Source organism: Staurois parvus, unplaced genomic scaffold (genome assembly GCF_062004578.1).
Source record: "Staurois parvus isolate SC_StPar_1 unplaced genomic scaffold, SC_StPar_1.0 ptg000691l, whole genome shotgun sequence".
In the NCBI taxonomy this organism is placed as follows: domain Eukaryota; kingdom Metazoa; phylum Chordata; class Amphibia; order Anura; family Ranidae; genus Staurois; species Staurois parvus.
Window position 1 is genome coordinate 1,092,501 of NW_028318487.1, and position 5,000 is coordinate 1,097,500.

Sequence of the window (5,000 nt, forward strand, 5' to 3'; positions counted from 1 at the left end):
CTCACTCCATTTATTCTTGGCCCAAGCACAAGTGTCACATTTAACAGCATGGCCTGGCAAAGCTCTCACAACTCTCTGATCTTCATGAACCCTGCTCCAAAAAATTCAAGGAAGACTTTTTACTCAGAGTATAGTATCAAGTCAATGAAACTCCAGGGCTATTGATCTGGTCAGTTAAGTAGCACAGGGCTTTGTTAATCACTTTCAGCTGCTTTGGTGTTAATGAAATCAACAACAGGTGCACTGGACGGGCAACAATGAGATGACCCCCAAAAGAGAAATGGTTTTACAGGCGGAGGCCACTGACATACAGTTTTTTCCCTGCTCATCTTTTTATTTTTCAGAGCGTTTTTCACTAGTTTTGCATTTGGCTAGCGTCCGTGTCACTACTGGTAGCATGAGGCGATCCCTGGACCCTACAGAGGTTGCACAGGCAGTCTAACTCCTCCAGCATGGCACATCAATACATGCCATTGCCAGCAGGGTTGCTATGTCTCCCAGCATAGTCTCACAAGCGTGGAGGAGATTCCGGGAGAAAGGCAGTTAATCTAGGAGAGCTGGACAGGGCCGTGGAAGGTCCTTAAGCCATCAGCAGGACCGGTATCTGCTTCTTTGTGCAAGGAGGAACAGGATGAGCACTGGCAGAGGCAGAGAAGATGATCTCCAGCATGTAAGTCCAGATATCCAGCATGCCACGTTTGTCCATTGAGATGTGACGTGCTTTAAAAGTGTTCCTTTCCTTGTTTTGAGCAGTGTTGTTTCTGTGGTAGCCCCGAAAAGCTGAGCGGTTGCGGTGGTTGTAGAGGAAAGTAAATGCGATTGTCAGAAGTGGGATTTGAACCCACGCCTCCATTTGGAGACCAGAACACACACGCAATGTGAAGAGGGAACTCTTGAGTCTGGCGCCTTAGACCACTCGGCCATCCTGACAAGAGACACTGACTTCCCTGTCCTTCCTGTTGAAATGTCCTCTACACGTGGGGCTCTAGGAATCACTTAGCAACATGAAGGGGCTGTATTAACCCTGTGCACCTAGGACCTCTTGCAAATGACCTTCCTAAAGCATGACCTTGGCACCAAGTCAAACTTTTCACATCTTGTCTAGCAAATCCACTGGAGCAAAGCGAGTATTGGAAAAGGTCAGAGGTCAACCTTAACCGGTGGCCTAGTCCGCATGCCACAAAGTTGAGCAAGAGCTGCGGCAGACCGCGTGGCCTAATGGATAAAGCGTCTGACTTCGGATCAGAAGATTAAGGGTTCAAGTCCCTTCGTGGTCGGTGTCTTTGTTGCTCTTCAATTCCACTGGCCCTTACTTGTGAAATTCTCACTCCATTTATTCTTGGCCCAAGCACAAGTGTCACATTTAACAGCATGGCCTGGCAAAGCTCTCACAACTCTCTGATCTTCATGAACCCTGCTCCAAAAAATTCAAGGAAGACTTTTTACTCAGAGTATAGTATCAAGTCAATGAAACTCCAGGGCTATTGATCTGGTCAGTTAAGTAGCACAGGGCTTTGTTAATCACTTTCAGCTGCTTTGGTGTTAATGAAATCAACAACAGGTGCACTGGACGGGCAACAATGAGATGACCCCCAAAAGAGAAATGGTTTTACAGGCGGAGGCCACTGACATACAGTTTTTTCCCTGCTCATCTTTTTATTTTTCAGAGCGTTTTTCACTAGTTTTGCATTTGGCTAGCGTCCGTGTCACTACTGGTAGCATGAGGCGATCCCTGGACCCTACAGAGGTTGCACAGGCAGTCTAACTCCTCCAGCATGGCACATCAATACATGCCATTGCCAGCAGGGTTGCTATGTCTCCCAGCATAGTCTCACGAGCGTGGAGGAGATTCCGGGAGACAGGCAGTTAATCTAGGAGAGCTGGAGAGGGCCGTGGAAGGTCCTTAAGCCATCAGCAGGACCGGTATCTGCTTCTTTGTGCAAGTAGGAACAGGATGAGCACTGGCAGAGGCAGAGAAGATAATCTCCAGCATGTAAGTCCAGATATCCAGCATGCCACGTTTGTCCATTGAGATGTGACGTGCTTTAAAAGTGTTCCTTTCCTTGTTTTGAGCAGTGTTGTTTCTGTGGTAGCCCCGAAAAGCTGAGCAGTTGCAGTGGTTGTAGAGGAAAGTAAATGTGATTGTCAGAAGTGGGATTTGAACCAACGCCTCCATTTGGAGACCAGAATACACACGCAATGTGAAGAGGGAACTCTTGAGTCTGGCGCCTTAGACCACTCGGCCATCCTGACAAGAGACACCGACTTCCCTGTCCTTCCTCTTGAAATGTCCTCTACACGTGGGGCTCTAGGAATCACTTAGCAACATGAAGGGGCTGTATTAACCCTGTGCACCTAGGACCTCTTGCAAATGACCTTCCTAAAGCATGACCTTGGCACCAAGTCAAACTTTTCACATCTTGTCTAGCAAATCCACTGGAGCAAAGCGAGTATTGGAAAAGGTCAGAGGTCAACCTTAACCGGTGGCCTAGTCCGCATGCCACAAAGTTGAGCAAGAGCTGCGGCAGACCGCGTGGCCTAATGGATAAGGCGTCTGACTTCGGATCAGAAGATTGAGGGTTCAAGTCCCTTCGTGGTCGGTGTCTTTGTTGCTCTTCAATTCCACTGGCCCTTACTTGTGAAATTCTCACTCCATTTATTCTTGGCCCAAGCACAAGTGTCACATTTAACAGCATGGCCTGGCAAAGCTCTCACAACTCTCTGATCTTCATGAACCCTGCTCCAAAAAATTCAAGGAAGACTTTTTACTCAGAGTATAGTATCAAGTCAATGAAACTCCAGGGCTATTGATCTGGTCAGTTAAGTAGCACAGGGCTTTGTTAATCACTTTCAGCTGCTTTGGTGTTAATGAAATCAACAACAGGTGCACTGGACGGGCAACAATGAGATGACCCCCAAAAGAGAAATGGTTTTACAGGCGGAGGCCACTGACATACAGTTTTTTCCCTGCTCATCTTTTTATTTTTCAGAGCGTTTTTCACTAGTTTTGCATTTGGCTAGCGTCCGTGTCACTACTGGTAGCATGAGGCGATCCCTGGACCCTACAGAGGTTGCACAGGCAGTCTAACTCCTCCAGCATGGCACATCAATACATGCCATTGCCAGCAGGGTTGCTATGTCTCCCAGCATAGTCTCACGAGCGTGGAGGAGATTCCGGGAGACAGGCAGTTAATCTAGGAGAGCTGGACAGGGCCGTGGAAGGTCCTTAAGCCATCAGCAGGACCGGTATCTGCTTCTTTGTGCAAGGAGGAACAGGATGAGCACTGGCAGAGGCAGAGAAGATGATCTCCAGCATGTAAGTCCAGATATCCAGCATGCCACGTTTGTCCATTGAGATGTGACGTGCTTTAAAAGTGTTCCTTTCCTTGTTTTGAGCAGTGTTGTTTCTGTGGTAGCCCCAAAAAGCTGAGCAGTTGCGGTGGTTGTAGAGGAAAGTAAATGTGATTGTCAGAAGTGGGATTTGAACCCACGCCTCCATTTGGAGACCAGAACACACACGCAATGTGAAGAGGGAACTCTTGAGTCTGGCGCCTTAGACCACTCGGCCATCCTGACAAGAGACACTGACTTCCCTGTCCTTCCTCTTGAAATGTCCTCTACACGTGGGGCTCTAGGAATCACTTAGCAACATGAAGGGGCTGTATTAACCCTGTGCACCTAGGACCTCTTGCAAATGACCTTCCTAAAGCATGACCTTGGCACCAAGTCAAACTTTTCACATCTTGTCTAGCAAATCCACTGGAGCAAAGCGAGTATTGGAAAAGGTCAGAGGTCAACCTTAACCGGTGGCCTAGTCCGCATGCCACAAAGTTGAGCAAGAGCTGCGGCAGACCGCGTGGCCTAATGGATAAGGCGTCTGACTTCGGATCAGAAGATTGAGGGTTCAAGTCCCTTCGTGGTCGGTGTCTTTGTTGCTCTTCAATTCCACTGGCCCTTACTTGTGAAATTCTCACTCCATTTATTCTTGGCCCAAGCACAAGTGTCACATTTAACAGCATGGCCTGGCAAAGCTCTCACAACTCTCTGATCTTCATGAACCCTGCTCCAAAAAATTCAAGGAAGACTTTTTACTCAGAGTATAGTATCAAGTCAATGAAACTCCAGGGCTATTGATCTGGTCAGTTAAGTAGCACAGGGCTTTGTTAATCACTTTCAGCTGCTTTGGTGTTAATGAAATCAACAACAGGTGCACTGGACGGGCAACAATGAGATGACCCCCAAAAGAGAAATGGTTTTACAGGCGGAGGCCACTGACATACAGTTTTTTCCCTGCTCATCTTTTTATTTTTCAGAGCGTTTTTCACTAGTTTTGCATTTGGCTAGCGTCCGTGTCACTACTGGTAGCATGAGGCGATCCCTGGACCCTACAGAGGTTGCACAGGCAGTCTAACTCCTCCAGCATGGCACATCAATACATGCCATTGCCAGCAGGGTTGCTATGTCTCCCAGCATAGTCTCACGAGCGTGGAGGAGATTCCGGGAGACAGGCAGTTAATCTAGGAGAGCTGGACAGGGCCGTGGAAGGTCCTTAAGCCATCAGCAGGAGCGGTATCTGCTTCTTTGTGCAAGGAGGAACAGGATGAGCACTGGCAGAGGCAGAGAAGATGATCTCCAGCATGTAAGTCCAGATATCCAGCATGCCACGTTTGTCCATTGAGATGTGACGTGCTTTAAAAGTGTTCCTTTCCTTGTTTTGAGCAGTGTTGTTTCTGTGGTAGCCCCGAAAAGCTGAGCGGTTGCGGTGGTTGTAGAGGAAAGTAAATGTGATCGTCAGAAGTGGGATTTGAACCCACGCCTCCATTTGGAGACCAGAACACACACGCAATGTGAAGAAGGGAACTCTTGAGTCTGGCGCCTTAGACCACTCGGCCATCCTGACAAGAGACACCAACTTCCCTGTCCTTCCTCTTGAAATGTTCTCTACACGTGGGGCTCTAGGAATCACTTAGCAACATGAAGGGGCTGTATTAACCCTGTGC

The 5,000-nt window shown here is 48.1% G+C and overlaps 6 non-coding genes across 6 annotated transcripts; 3 read left to right on the forward strand and 3 right to left on the reverse strand.

Annotated features, from left to right (window-relative positions):
• Positions 1-820: 820 nt before the first annotated feature.
• TRNAL-CAA (transfer RNA leucine (anticodon CAA)) lies at positions 821-930 on the reverse strand. Its single transcript has 2 exons — positions 893-930; positions 821-866 (listed from the first exon to the last, which is right to left on the reverse strand). It is a non-coding gene; the product is annotated as a tRNA-Leu (tRNA).
• A 274-nt stretch (positions 931-1,204) lies between these two features.
• Positions 1,205-1,277, forward strand: TRNAR-UCG (transfer RNA arginine (anticodon UCG)). The gene has a single exon. It is a non-coding gene; the product is annotated as a tRNA-Arg (tRNA).
• A 1,250-nt stretch (positions 1,278-2,527) lies between these two features.
• Positions 2,528-2,600, forward strand: TRNAR-UCG (transfer RNA arginine (anticodon UCG)). Its single transcript has one exon. It is a non-coding gene; the product is annotated as a tRNA-Arg (tRNA).
• Positions 2,601-3,466: 866 nt separating this feature from the next.
• Positions 3,467-3,576, reverse strand: TRNAL-CAA (transfer RNA leucine (anticodon CAA)). The gene is made up of 2 exons: positions 3,539-3,576; positions 3,467-3,512 (listed from the first exon to the last, which is right to left on the reverse strand). It is a non-coding gene; the product is annotated as a tRNA-Leu (tRNA).
• Positions 3,577-3,850: 274 nt separating this feature from the next.
• Positions 3,851-3,923, forward strand: TRNAR-UCG (transfer RNA arginine (anticodon UCG)). Its single transcript has one exon. It is a non-coding gene; the product is annotated as a tRNA-Arg (tRNA).
• An 866-nt stretch (positions 3,924-4,789) lies between these two features.
• On the reverse strand, positions 4,790-4,900 carry TRNAL-CAA (transfer RNA leucine (anticodon CAA)). The gene is made up of 2 exons: positions 4,863-4,900; positions 4,790-4,835 (listed from the first exon to the last, which is right to left on the reverse strand). It is a non-coding gene; the product is annotated as a tRNA-Leu (tRNA).
• Positions 4,901-5,000: the final 100 nt, after the last annotated feature.